This window comes from Alligator mississippiensis, chromosome 3, assembly GCF_030867095.1.
Source record: "Alligator mississippiensis isolate rAllMis1 chromosome 3, rAllMis1, whole genome shotgun sequence".
Classification (NCBI taxonomy): Eukaryota; Metazoa; Chordata; order Crocodylia; family Alligatoridae; genus Alligator; species Alligator mississippiensis.
In genome coordinates this window covers 149,381,451-149,396,121 of record NC_081826.1, presented here as the reverse complement: position 1 = coordinate 149,396,121, position 14,671 = coordinate 149,381,451, and the positions used below count along the sequence as shown (strand labels likewise).

Sequence of the window (14,671 nt, the reverse complement as noted above, 5' to 3'; positions counted from 1 at the left end):
TCCAGATATTATAGCTAGAGGTGAACAAGAAAGGGAGGGTATGAATTAAATAGACAGATGGAACAAAATTCTGAAACAGAATGGAACAGGTTGATGTACAAAATTCAGCATCAGCACTGCAAAAATACAAGACAGCCTGATGAATGAAAACAGCACCTATGCTCAAATCCCTACAGAAACCTCTCCTCGTGTGGGCAGGGTTGCTTTAAGTCAGACAGGAAAGAACAGATACCTAATAAGAAGCAGAGTTTGAACTGTAATCCCCAGACCACCACCAGCTTCATAACATCCAGCCCAAACACTGATAGGAAGGGTGCAGGCACAGCCTTCATGCAAACATGTTCAAGTGCTTTTCATTCCTTTACTAAAAGACATTTCTGGAGTTTCTTAGCAATTCACAGCTCCAAAAGGCATTGTCTCACTTGTCTCTATTCCACGTGCAGGCTGCAGACAAATCTATCAATCTTCATTTGTTCCTAGTGAAGCTCTTTTTAGTGAAAAAACTTTTACTGACATTTCAGTAAATATCCCCAAATGCTGTTCACTTCTGATGCCAATGCATGAATAGCAGGTGAAATGATTTGTGGCTGTATCATGCCTTAGAAAATAGTCAAATTTTTTTCCGTTATCCCGTCCATCCAGTGAGATCCAGTGTGACCCTGTACCCACTCTGTCTTTATGCCATCCTCTGGAAGGTTGGTGTAACAGTGTGGTCTGGGCATTTAAGAAAGAGCAGACAGCCCTGTTGTAGGAGCCCAGCTGTAGGGGGTTAGCTAATGAGGGAGTATCCCACTAGCACTAGTAGGAGCAGTATGTGTGGTTGGGAAGTGGACTGTAATCTAAATAAGCTTGCTACTTGGAAGGGGCCATGCCGTGGTCCTGGGCTAGAGCTGAAGGGCCTCTCCTACTGCTTGGAGAAGGCTAACAGTTTTACTTGCTGTTTTGTTTAGTGCAAGGTGCAAGGCAAATCCTGGAAAAGAGGGAGTGTGGCTGCCTGAGAGCAGTGCTGAACACATACCCAGCACTGCTCTCATGCTCTGTCTCAGGCAGACATATTGATACATGCTCAAGGCCACTCTATATCACCTTACTTTCAGACTTTGGCATGCCTGGGGTGGAGTGAAGGGTTAGGGCCCATTTCTCAGCAGTCAGCCCAGGCTGGGCATTACAGCAGGGAAAGCATGTCCTGAGTCTATGGACAGGATAGTCACAAAGCTGGCTCACCTATCATAAATGATGTATTTACACCCCAAATACCTGAATATAAGTCAGGCAGAACCCTCCTGAGCAGTGACCCAGCTGTTTCCCAGTGGAGAGTCAAGCTGGAAGTCAAGGGGAAGGTGTTGGGGGGGAGAAGCTTCAGGGACTGTGTTTCCTCCAAACAAATCCCATGAACTGAAACCCAGTTTGGTGACAAGACAGTGTACAGCTAGAGTAAGGGCACAATGCATGGCACAGCCTACAGCTCCGGTGTCTATGCTGACACAGGAAGGGCTAGGAATGCTAGTTGAAGGAGGGCTAGGAGAGATGTGTGATGATAGAATGCTTAGAAATATTATATCCTCAAGACAAAATCCAGCCATTGATCCTGAGAGGGGAGAACATTTGGATTGGACACCAGCATCCAATTAGATTAATACAGCTGGGAATATAATATAAATCCAAATGATGTAGTTCAGGGGTTTCATGGTCTGTGGGCCAGATCTTGTCTTGCCCATGGAAGTGGGTCACCTAGCCCACAGGGCTTCTTGTAGCCTAGACCATCAATCTTCATGGGCCAGATTTGACCCACAGGACTCATCACCACAGGTCCTGGAGCCGCTATAACTGCAATGTTAATCTCTACAACTGCTGGAGCTGCTGTATCAGTGTGGCTCCAGAATCCAAGGAATTGATGCTGCTCATCCCCACTTACCTGCCACTGAAAGCAGGGGCTTCAGTCACCCCTAGTAACTAAGATCATCAGCAGAGAAAAATGGGGAGGCAAGGGGCAACACCATTAACTCTTTTGGTTCCAGTGCCATGCTGAAACAGTAGCTCCAGTAGCCATGGGGATTAATGCTGTTGCCATTGCTCATGAATTGTCCAGCCCTGTGCTGCCAGTTGTAGGCCCTGTGGTATGCATTTGGCCTGCAGAACCAAATGAGTATGATATCCTCATGCAGCTGACAGAGAGAAGTGGAGGAGGGAATCTTCCCCCTGTAACCAAGAAAAAGAGCCATTCAGTGAAAATTGTCTTTCCAGAGTCTGTGAACAGACATGCGAGTCAGGAGTGAGTAGGGAAGGTTATTGTCCCTGTGGCAGAATGTCATCTCTGTCTCTCCCCAAAAACTCTGCTATGTGACAATTTGATTAACATAGTCCCTAGAGAGGGCAGACATCCCATGGGCTCTTTAGGTAACCTTGAGTTGTAACCTGAGCTGGATACATTCCTGAGGGAGGGGGGTAACCTGCTCCCTCTGGCTACGTGACTGGCATCACATACCTGGGTGAGGGGGTTGGGCTCCCTATTCTTCTGAGCAATGCCAGTCTACCCGGCATTTCATGATGCATTTCAAATTGGTTGGCTGGCAGCCAACAGGTGCTGGTCTCCATTGGACCAGGTAAATGAGGTCATAAAATCTATATAAATTAAGGACTGCCCAGGGGGAGGAGCAGTAGCCATGATGAAAACTCAGAGAGAGAAGAGCTGGACCATCTGTAACCTGCTCTCTTTCTTGAAACTCATGATCAGTGAACTGCCTGCCTCCAGAGGGAATCTCCACCTGCTTCTGGATGATACTTGTGAGTAAGCCACCTGAGATCTAACTAGATATATAGCTTGCAGTAACTCAGATGCATGATCAAAGGCTACCCAGCCACCCTGTTTGCTCAATGGGATTTTTCTGATATTGCTTTACCCTGTACCCTATTTCAAACCTACTCCTTGTAACCAATAAAGTTCTCCTTTGTACCTAGCATGGGAGACTTATTAGGAGTGGGTCTAGATTATGCCTTGGGGTCCCCTTGGCTTGACTGACTAAGGAAGACCACTATTTGTGCTTCAGACTGAGGGAAGCACCCCAAGTTCTTGAAGTGGGTCGAGTACCCTCAAGGGCTACTAGGCCTGTATTTCCCAGGGGGCACAGAGCCCGTATCACCCCAGACCCTGGGTGGTGGCAGTGTTACTCCCAGGCTAGCGGGTATGCTCCAGGAAGCGGGTCAGCCAGACGTGAGGCAGCCTCAGAGAGGCACTCGGAGCCTGGAAGGTAGTCGAGCACAGTGAGGTGGGTGGCTCAGCTCAGAAGCGCCCACTACTGGCACTCCACAGTCCCTATGCTGGCTAGGAAAGCTAGCTCAGTATTTTCCCTTACCAAGGAAACAAAGGCAGAGCTGGGCATGGCTGTAGCTGAGATTTCAGCCATAAGGGGGTACCCCCAGGCAGAGCTGAGGTGTTGTGAAGCACAAGCCATCTAGGAGTGGAGAAACTAAAAGATGACAGTGGTACCAGCAGCCCTGTGAAAGCCCCAAGAAGGATGTGGTAGAAACACTGCTTCCCTTGTTTCAGCATATGGAGAACAAGGGAGCTTACAGTCATCACAGAAGACAAATCCAATGAGGAATGAGTTATTCTAATACCTCCCTTGGCTAAGGAAATTAGGGTGATGCTGGGGGGGATGGGAGGATGGGGGGGTCCACAACACCTGACTGCTGAGGAAGTGGGGCCGAGGAAGGAGGAAGATTCTCCCTTGCCGAAGATTTAATCACAAAATCATAGAATCATAAAAAATTAGGGTTGGAAGGAACATCAGGATGTCATCTAGTCCAACCCCCTGCTCAAGGCAGGCCCATCCCCAACTAGATCATCCCAGCCAAAGCTTTGTCTAGCCGGGTCTTAAAAACCTTCAAGGATGGTGATTCTACCACCTCTCTGGGTAACCTGTTCCAGTGCTTTACTACCCTCCTAGTGAGAAAAGTCTCCCTAATATCTAACCTAAACTTCCCTTCCTGCAACTTGAGACCATTGCTCCTTGTTCTGTCATCTTTCACCACTGAGAACAGTCTAGCTCCATCCTCTTTCAAACCCCGCTTCAGGTAGTTGAAGGCTGCTATTAAATCCCCTCAGTCTCCTCTTTTCTAGACTAAATGGGCACTTGTACACATGATGGGGGTTTAATCCCCAAGGTTTAATTCTATGCACCGTAAATTGAAATGGTGGGACATAGAATAAAACCCTGAGGACTAAACCATTTCAGTTTTTCCATCACATTACGGCAAGGGGCCCAATCTCCTTCTTGTTCCCATCAGAGTCAGAGCCTGCCCATGGCTGCAGGGTGAGCTGCTGGCAGGCCGAGTGGCCCCTGAGTTGTGGGGGGCCCCTGTTCTTCCCTTGGGGCGCTGCCTGGGTGCTGACCAAGCTCAGAGGTATCACCCAGCTCAATTCAACTGTTCCCTGAGTCTGTCCAGGGAGCAGCACCCAGTGGGCTTCCAGTGGACAGGCTAGGGAAACAGTTGGATGGAGCTGGGTGCTGCCTCAAAGCTGGGGCAATACTTAGCTCGCTAGTGCCCAAGCAGCCCCTTGGGGGGGCAGGGGAGAGGGTGCCACCACTGTGGAGGGAAGGACTGGGGCTGCTTGGCCTGCCAGCAGCTCCCCCATAGCCATGGAGAGGAGGGAGGGGAGGCTCCACAACAGCAAGGATCAGGCCCCTTGCAAGACAGCTGATATCTAGAAAGCCAAAGGGTGAACATTGTCTCTGCTTGACACTCAGGTTGGAAGGTGGGAGGACTGGGCCTCAGGGTGCCAGGAGTAAGCAGAGGGGAATTCCCTCTGGGGATCCAGCTGGCCAATTCTGAAGAGAGAAGACATACAGGACAGCTGTCAAATGGCTTTGTTTTGTTTTGTAAACAAGACAGTTGGTTGTGAAAACATTCGTTATCTGATTAGATTAAATTAGGTGGAATTTGAACTTTTTGAGAGGTTAGAGCCAAAACTCCACCCTTGGGGAAAAAAGTGCGAGGACCCCCTGGGGATATCCTTGCTATCATAGTTTCATCATTTCATAGTAGCTAGGGTCAGGAGGGACCTGAACAGATCATCTAGCCTGACCCCCTGCCACAGGCAGGAATGAATGCTGGGTTCACAAGACCCCAGACAGGTGATCGTCCAACCTCCTCTTGAATTTGCCCAAGGTAGGGGTGAGGACCACTTCCCTGGGAAGTTGTTTCCAGATTCTGGCTACCCTAACTATAAAATATTGCCTCCTGATCTCTAACATAAACCTATTCTCCATAAGCTTATTACCATTGATCCTCGTCACCCCAGTGGTGCTAGGGAGAAAAGGGCTCTTCCTATTTGCTGATGATCTCCTCTGAGGAGTTTGTAGGCAGCCACCAGGTACCCCCTCAGCCTCCTCTTGCTGAGGCTGAACAGGTTCAGGTCTCTCAGTCTCTCCTCATAGGGCCTGTCCTGCTGCCCTCTCACCAAATGGGTGGCCCTCCTCTGAACCCTCTCCAGGCTGGCCGTCCTTTTTAAGGTGCGGTGCCCAGTACTGATGCAGTACTCCAACTGCAGCCTGACCAATGTCGCATAGAGGGGGAGTATCACCTCTCTGGACCAGCTTGAGATGCATCTTTGAATGCATGACAAGGTATGGCTGGCCTTGCTGGCTGTGGTCTGGCATTGGCAGCTTATATTCATCTTGGAGTCAATAATGACTCCAAGATCCCTTTCCGCCTCTGTGCTTTCAAGAAGGGAACTCCCCAGCCTGTATGTATGCTGTGGATTCCTTCTCCCAAGGTGCAGCACCCTGCATTTGTCTACGTTGAACCCCATCCTATTCTCATCTGCCCACTTTTGTAGTCTGTCTAAACCTAGTTGCAGCCTCTCTCTCCCTTCAAGTGTGTCCACCTCGCCCCACATCTTAGTGTCATCAGCAAACTTGGACAGCGTGCTTTCCACCCCCTCGTCCAAGTCGCTGATGAAGATGTTAAACAGTGCGGGCCCGAGGACCGAGCCCTGGGGGACCCCACTGCTCACATCTCGCCATGTTGAGTACGACCCGTGCACCACTACTCTCTGGGTGCACCCCATCAGCCAATTTTTTACCCATCCAACTGTGTAGGCATCAATGCCACAGTCACCTAATTTATTGATGAGGGTGGGGTGAGAGACAGCGTCAAAGGCCTTCCTAAAGTCTGGAAAGACTATGTCCACGGCGACCCCATCATCCAAGGATTTAGTTACTTGGTCATTAAAGGCAATCAGGTTGATCAGGCAGGACCTGCCTTTGATGAACCCATGCTGACTGTCCCTGAGCATGATCTCCCCTGCAGGCCCCCCACAGATGTGCTCCTTGATGATTCTCTCCAAGATCTTCCCGAGCACCGAGGTGAGGCTTACAGGCTTATAGTTACTTGGGTCCTCCTTCCTCCCTTTCTTAAAAATTGGGACCACATTAGCTAGTTTCCAATCCTTCAGCACCTGGCCAGATGGCCATCTTTGAAGAGGAGGGAACTTGTCAGGTGCTGTGGAAGCCTGGTATATTCAGAAATTACTACATAACTGATATAAAGTACCATGAGCTTCTGCCCAGGGAACGATGATGGCTGGGGGCCTGAGAGATGCAAGATGTGCTGAAGACCACCACCGGGAGTCTGGGGTTCAGCTGACTGAAGGGCTGTGTCACATATGCAGTCACCAAAAGGCACTGTGACTTGTAATCTTCACAGGAACTTCTGGTAGCTACTCTAGGTTACCTCTCTTTAGTAAAATTGTAAGCTCCACGTACCATTTTGTCTTCCCGACTCATCCATATTGATCGCTTATTCAAAGCTGCACAGTTGCATCACCCACTCTAGGGTCTTCAACAAAGAAATCAAATGCCTTTCCATGCTGCAGTGTTGCAGAAAATGTCTGACTTAATGTATCACACTCACTGTAGCAAGCAGAACACCGCATGCTAATTTTCCTTTTTCCATTCCGTGTATTTAAATGTATTCTAAATATCAGCTGCTCATGACCCTGCAATTGTAAGAAGCAATTCCACTTCTTGTCTGTCAGAGTATTCAGACATATTGACTGCTGAGAAATACAGCAGAAATTTCTCCTTAAAAGATTTCCAATTAACACACAAATGTACTTTTTTTCTTCTTTACAGGGAAGCTGCATGTTGATGATGTCCAAAAGAACACGTAAGTCTGACTTCTTCTTGTGTTGAATAGCTGTACCTGCTTTACTAAATGCCTTTTGGCTTTCAGACAGCGCTCTTGGAACTGGGCAAAGATCAGAAATCTTGCCCAGTCACCATCTGGCCTAGGATGTTTGGGTGCACAGACCCCAAACTCTTATTTTGCCCTGTCCCTTAAATCTGTGGCTGGTGTTAAACCACCACATATCCTATGCATGCCTTCAGGTGCATTGGATACTCTACCATCATAGATTCATAGATTCATAGATGTTAGGGTCGGAAGGGACCTCAATAGATCATCAAGTCCGACCCCCTGCATAAGCAGGAAAGAGTGCTGGGTCTAAATGACCCCAGCTAGATACTCGTCTAACCTCCTCTTGAAGACCCCCAGGGTAGGGGAGAGCACCACCTCCCTTGGGAGCCCGTTCCAGACCTTGGCCACTCGAACTGTGAAGAAGTTCTTCCTAATGTCCAGTCTAAGTGAAGAAGTTCTTCCTAATGTCCAGTCTAACAATACAGTTCTTCTGGGATTTAAGAGGATTTTATTAAAGATACTTTTTTAAGAGACTTCAGAATAAAGCTTATTAATGAACATTAGTAAATCACCTTAATTGATTCAGCCCTGGTATATTTTCTTGATAGCAAAAAGAAAAGCATACAGTGATCAGTCTTTTATACTCATAGAGAGGTGGATGGGAACATGGAATCTTCATCTGTCAGCATTAGCCAAAGCTGACTGCACTGAACTCTGGACCAGGCCCAGGTGCATGGTTTTGATTTGGTCTCAGGCTGCACACTAAAAACAAGAAGAGCATTTTAGCCTTCCCAGTTGCCAAATGGACCCTCAGGGTAAATTCTAGCCTGCATCCCTGATGTTGCTGGGGTTAGCTGTCCCTGAGCAAGCCCTTATCATCTATTCCCACTTGGAGCAGAACTCAGCCGAGCCTATGGGGGCATGGGAGGATGTGGGCTGCTTACTGTGGGCTTGGGGCACTCCGCCACCCCACGCTACCTTCCCTCCAGGAGCCCCACGCTGGCCACACCTCCATGGCAAGACACCCTCTGTCTGCCCAGCAGCAACAGGGAGCACAACTCCGTGCTGTTGTCCCTACTGCTGCCAAGTAGGCAGGGGATGCTTCGCTATGGTGGTGCGGCTGGTGTGGTGCTCCCCCGTGGCAGCAGCAGCACTGAGGCTCTCTGCCCTTCCATGCTGGGTCTTGCCCACTAGGATGCGGAAGCCCCAGGGGGAGGGCAGCAGGGCAGGAGCCCTGAGCCTGCAGTGAGCAGCCTGCATCTGCCCCCTCCCCACACACAAATCTGGGGGGCATATGCTCCCCATACCCCCCTTCCCCTCCCCTCAGATGAGCTGCCCATGGCTCCATTCCACTTCCGGGCTGGGTCCCACAGTCACATATCCCAGTTCTGGGCCCCATGCACCACCCTCACTGGGTGGCACCCCAAACCCCTCCCCCAGCTGCCAGCCCTGTCCCTTCCTCACTGTGGGGGCCTCAATCTGCCCTGTGCCCTCCCTTCCCTATGCCCCCTTCCTCTCCCCATAGACATATCTGCAGAGAACTGCTCTCCACTGCTGTCTAGTTGCATGTGTGCATATGCAAATATACACGTGGCACCCCCTGCACCCCACTCCTGCCAGCCCCAAGCAGCCCCTTGCAGGCTGGAATTCTGTCAGCCTGCAAGCGGAAGCCTGTTGCTTTCTGCATTTTCCCAAGGTAAATAGAAAATTCCCAGCACTATACTGGGAATCTGGGACAAATGCTACTCCAGTCATTCAACCTGGTGCTGGGACTTGATGTTCACAGTTCAGGACTTGCCTGCCCAGTTAGGGATAGGTGGTCACCCTAGGTGGAGGGTCAGGCTTAAATGTCTTGGGTTCTCAAAGACCCTAGCTGCTGCTGTCACTTTAGCAGTAGCTGCCACAGCAGAACGGTATCCTCACACCCAGCTGCCACTGCTGTGGTGTGGACCTGCTACTGCCACAGCAAAAACTCCTCAGGGGGCCACCATTCTGGCACCCATTTTAAGTCAGCATCCAGGGCTGGTGCCCCTTTACCTGCCCCTAGCTACACTACTGCAGTCAGGTACAGCTCAGCATGAGAAAGGATGTCAGGATCTAACCTTATACTTTTTAGTTCACTAAGCTCAGAACTAGCAGGAAACATGGGGTTTAGTCTCTGCTTTTAAAAGTCAAACCAAGACAAGAGCACTTCACTCCTTTTACTGCACAGCTGAGACTGAAAGGGAACCGACGAGGTGTTGAGCCCCAACTCCCCCTAAAATCAGTGGGACATACCATTAAACATGTGTCTAAGTGCCTTGCTGGTTTGGGGCCCTGGGACTCTGCAGGGTTAGACCCTTAGGGAACATCATTAAACTGTGAATTCTGTTTCACTTCCAGCTTTCTGCCTCTGTCCTTCTTTAAGCCCCTGCTTTGTACATGTGTGGCATACACATATGTATGTGTTTCCTGATGGGCAGTCAGGGATTCTGTATACTGCTTGCAGGCTGAACCTGGAAGCATTACTGAAAAGCAGTATAACCCTTGCTATAGCTCAGCACATGTCGAATCCTGGTAGTGAGACAAGGGAGTTGTGTTGGAGTGGTCTTACTTAAGCATATGCCAGGAAACATGGCCAAAACAAAGAGCCAGAGCAGTACTAGGCATGCACTCAGCTGCTCAGAGGTGGCTGGATTGCCTAATCCCTTGGATTTGGAGGACAAAGAGCAGGAGTGAATGGGCAAATGGTATAATAACCTGCAGGTTGGAACACAAGTTGTAGTGGGGATGATTTGGATGGGGACAGCAGGAAGCTCCATGTGCTTGGAGAATTTCACAATAGCTCTAAGCACATACTGCAACACATGGCTGCACACAGGAGCACTGAGCACGCAGCTCTTCTAATGAAGATTCAAGTTCTTGCAATCCAAATGGAGTTCCTTTATTATAGAACACAGAATCATAGAATCAAAGTCATAGAATAGGAAGGGACCTGTAAGATCGTCAAGTCCAGTCCCCTGCCGTAGGTAGGAAATTATTGGCCTCAGATGAGCTTGACAAGGTGCCTGTCCAGCCTCATCTTGAACACCTCCAAGGAGGGTGACTGGCTGCACCACCTCTGCTGAGATTGTGTTCCAGATTCTGAAAAAAAGCTTTTTTTCTTATGTCCAACCTGAATTTACCATCTGTTAGCTTCTGCCTATTGGTCCTCGTCCTCCCTTGAGGTGCCTCCCTGAAGAGTTGCTCCCCAAGATCTTGATGCTCACCCCAATGTACTTGTAGGCAGCTATCAAGTGACCTCTCAGTCTTCCCTTATTCAGAGTGAGCAGGCCTAGTACACAAAGTCTCTCCTCATAGGACCTATCCTCCATGCCCTTAACCATATGGGTGGCCCTTCTTTGTAACCTCTCAAGCTTGTCCACATCCTTCGTGAAGTGTGGTGCCCAGAACTGGACACAATACTCCAGCTGAGGCCTCACCAACACTGAATGGAGAGGAAGGAGCACCTCCCTGGATCTATTGACCATGCATCGGCTGATGCACATGAGAGTTCTGTTTGCCCTTCTGGCAATCTCATCACCCTGTTGGCTCATGTTTATCTTCTGGTCAGCTGTGACCCCCAGGTCTCGATCAGATGCTGTGCCAGCCAATGGACTACCAGCCATCATGTAGCTATGATGAGGGTTCTTCTTACGCAGATGAAGGACCTTGCACTTCTCCCTGTTAAACTTCATCTGATTCCTTTCCATTCATGAGTCCAGTCTGTCAAGGTTGTCCTGGATCTTTACCGTATCCTCTGATTTGCCTGTGTTTCCCCACAGTTTGGTATCATCCGCAAACTTGATCATCGAGCTTTCTACCTCTCATCCAAGTCTTTAATAAATACATTAAAGAGCACGGGTTCAAGCACTGATCCCTGGGGGACACCACTGGAGACGGCCCTCCAGGATGAGGCCTTCCCATCAATTACAACTCTCTGGGAGTGGCCTTTAAGCTAGGTGTCCACCCACCTCACTGTAGACTGGTTCCACCCAGTACCCTCCAGCTTCCTTGAGAGAATCTTGTGGGAGACAGAATCAAAGGCTTTGCTGAAGTCTAAGTAAATGACATCAACCTTGTGTCCCTCATCCAGATAGCTAGTTACCTGGTCATAGAAGGATGCTAGGTTTGTCAGGCATGATCTACCCTTGACAAAGGCATGCTGGTTGCTTCTTAATGCCCCGTTGGTTACCATCTTGTAATTGATGGTCTCCTTAACAAATTTTTCAAAGATTTTACCCAGGACTGAAGTCAGTCTGACCGATCTGTAGGTTGCAGGGTCATCCCTCTTCCCTCTCTTAAAGATGGGCACCACATTGGCCCTCTTCCAGTTGTCTGGAACCACTCCCAAGTTCTATGACTCTTCAAACAACTTGGCCAGTGACACTGCTATAAACTCAACGAGTTCCTTCAGGACTCTTGGGTGCAGGTCATCTGGCCCAGCAGACTTGAAAACGACCAAGTGTTGTGAGAGATCCCTCACCTGTTCAGGACTGATTACATGTAATCTGTTGTCTTCCCAATGTCCTCTAGGCCTCCAGTCAGGTGAATGGCCCTCATTTGATTTCAAGAATTCTGATGTGAAGTACGTATTTAAGAGTTCTGCCTTTTCGCAGGCATCAAATGTGCCTTTCAGCAGGGGTCCCACAGTGGATCCTGATTTTTTCTTGCTCCCTATGTATCTGTAGAAGGACTTTTTGTTGTCTTTTATGCCAGTTGCCAGCTTGATTTCCATGCCTCCCTTGGCTTTCTGTGCTTTTTATCCGTAGGCCCTGACAATATAGATGTATTCCTCTCTGGTTGCTGAGCCATTCTTCCATTGCTTATGAGTCCTCTTTCTTTTTCAATAGCTCCCTAATATCTCCGTTCAGCCAAGTGGGTCTCTTGGCTCCTTTCCCACTTTTTTCTGTGTGGGGATGGCCTGTTTTTGAGCCTTGAGAATTGCCTCCTTAAGGAAGCACCAGCATCCTGGACTCCCAAATCATTCAGTTGCTGGTTGCAGAGGGCCTCAGCAACTAGCCTCTTGAATTTGCCAAAATCTGCCTTCCTGAAGTCTAGGACTTCTGCTCTGCTGACTGATTTCTCATTCTTACAGTAGATGGTGAACCTTATCAGGTCATTATCACTGTTGCCCAAAGTACCACCAATCCTCAGGTCAACTTTGATGTCCACCCCCTTGGTCAGCACTAAATCCCGAGTGGCCTAACTCCTAGTAGGCCCTTCCACAACCTGTGTCAGAAACAGATTGTCTATTGTTGCCAAGAAGTTGGCTGCCCTGCTGGAGGTGGCCAAGTGGTTCTCCCAACAACCCTTAATTTTCCTCAGACTCTTTGCACCCCATAGCTCCTGAAAATCAGGTCTGATACAAACCAAATTTCCCCCCTTTCTTCTACCTTATCTTGCTGTAGTCTAGATAGGTACCAATTCACAACATATGGTGACAGCTTGTGGAAAGGAACTGAGAGCTGAAAACAGTAATTCTGCTTATCCAAGTTTCAATAGGCAGAATCAATACTGCCAACACTGATCATTCAGAAATGGTGATTCTTCTCTCCCAAATTGGGAGACTGGCAGAAAAATCTTAAGGTTTTTTTAATTTTTTTATTGGGGGGAAGGGTCTTTCCTTTCCTCCCCACTTAGCCTTGAAACTTCTGTGTGCATTCTGATTAGGTCACATTTTCTCTTAATGAAAGTGATTAGAAACTTAACAACTTGTAGACAGAGATTTTCATGCAATCACTTCAATTTGGAGCTGAGGCCTTAAGAAAAACACTGAGGCTGCTTGCAAACATTAAAAAAATTTTTAAATAAAATTGACGCTTTACTTTAAACTCCATGTGCTCCTGCACCAAGCCCAGAAGAGGCAACACATTAGTTGGACCCAGGTCACCCAATGTACGTATAGAAAGGGTGCTTTAGTGGGGCTGTTTTGGTGCTTTTATCTAATAGCCAATTCCCTCAGCTTTAGATAAAAGAGCCAAAAAAGTGCCACTGAAGCACCCAATCTATAGAGATGCTGCAGAGCCAGATCAAAGTAACGTGCTGCTTTCTTCTGGTAAGTGCATTTTTTTGTTTGTTTTTCTTTTTAATGTCTGCAAGCAGCCTGAGACTTGAGCTAAAATTTTAAGAGTAGGCCAGTGTGTGTCAGTATAGTAAGAAAAAAGTCAAATTTTTCTCTCAACGTTTTAACCAATAATAGGGGGTTTTTACTTTTAAGAACAGCATTAAATAGTTGTCATTGATAGTTATGTAAGCATATAAAATACTAGAACATTATATGCCAAATACACACACACCATACACATACACACACACACAATATTATAACAAGCTGGCTTGTAGAACTGATAAAAATATGGAAAATTCATAAATGAAATTCCCACTTTTGGGAAAAAATATCACTGTTGCCCCCATTCTATGAAGACTTAAGTGTATAACTTCAATCACTGAAAGCTGTTTCATTTACTTGATTCTTCCACTCTATTCAGCTCTAGAATACTGTGTCCAGTTTTGAGCACTACATTTAAAAAAAAAACTAATTAGAGACAGTCCAGACCAGGGTAACAAAAATTGTTAGAGGTCAATAAATCATCTGTATGAAGAAAGGTTGGAAGAATTGAGATACTTTAGTCTAGAAAAGAAAAGATTGAAGGCAGAATTGCTATATGTCTTTAAATACAAATACAAAAGGGACTGTGTGACCGCCAGGTCTCAAGTAATTGGTCATGTGCTACCTTGGCTCACACACAGAGGGGTGTATGCCCTGCAGCCTCCTGAAAAGTGCCGTGCCGATGTTCCGTCCTTGGGAAGCTTTCCCCTATCTCGCCTGCCACGACTTGAATGTTTCTCAGTAGGGGGATTGGCTATCCCAAGGGTCTTCCACGGCACAGATGTCCCGGTGGTCACTAGTGGGGCTTCGCCACCCCTACACCTTGTCCTCATGCCACCTCAATGAGTTGTTTTGAGCTCGTGACCCTGTACCTCTTCCTCTGCTACCGCCAAGCCTCACGATTTAACACCTCTGCAGGATACCGACTTCTGAGGCTGATTGGCTTATTCTGTCCCGCATTATGTTTGTCGGTCTTACTCGTGGGGTCCGTCCTATCCTGGGAGTAGCTTCCCCTCTGACCGTAGCTCGATGGGCCATCTTATGAATTTTGCACCATCTCTCCCACTCCTCGCCCCTTCTCCTACTCCTCCACTCCTTTACTTGGGGAAACTCAAAGAAACATACTGAAAAGAAAGAACATGAAGCAACTCCCTTCCCAGGCCTCTTACCTCAGAAAGCCTGGGTGCCGAGCTCCTTACAACTTGGCTATGAGCTAACCCCTGCTCGGGTCCTCTCTTCTCCTCCTTCCCTTGACTTTATAAGCCCTGGGCTATCTTGCTCCTTTGCTTTCTGGAGCGTTCCTATCTGGAGGCTTCCCCGTTCCCCGGTGAGTGGCCGGTT

At 48.1% G+C, this 14,671-nt stretch overlaps 1 long non-coding RNA gene across 1 annotated transcript in view; it reads left to right on the top strand.

The window, feature by feature from the left end:
- The first annotated feature begins 2,674 nt into the window (after positions 1-2,674).
- Positions 2,675-14,671, top strand: part of LOC109283907 (uncharacterized) — a 49,680-nt gene continuing 37,683 nt past the window's right edge. The window contains exons 1-2 of the long non-coding RNA XR_009460508.1: positions 2,675-2,784; positions 7,137-7,170. This is a non-coding gene — a long non-coding RNA (uncharacterized LOC109283907). The remainder of the gene's footprint in view (positions 2,785-7,136; positions 7,171-14,671) is intronic.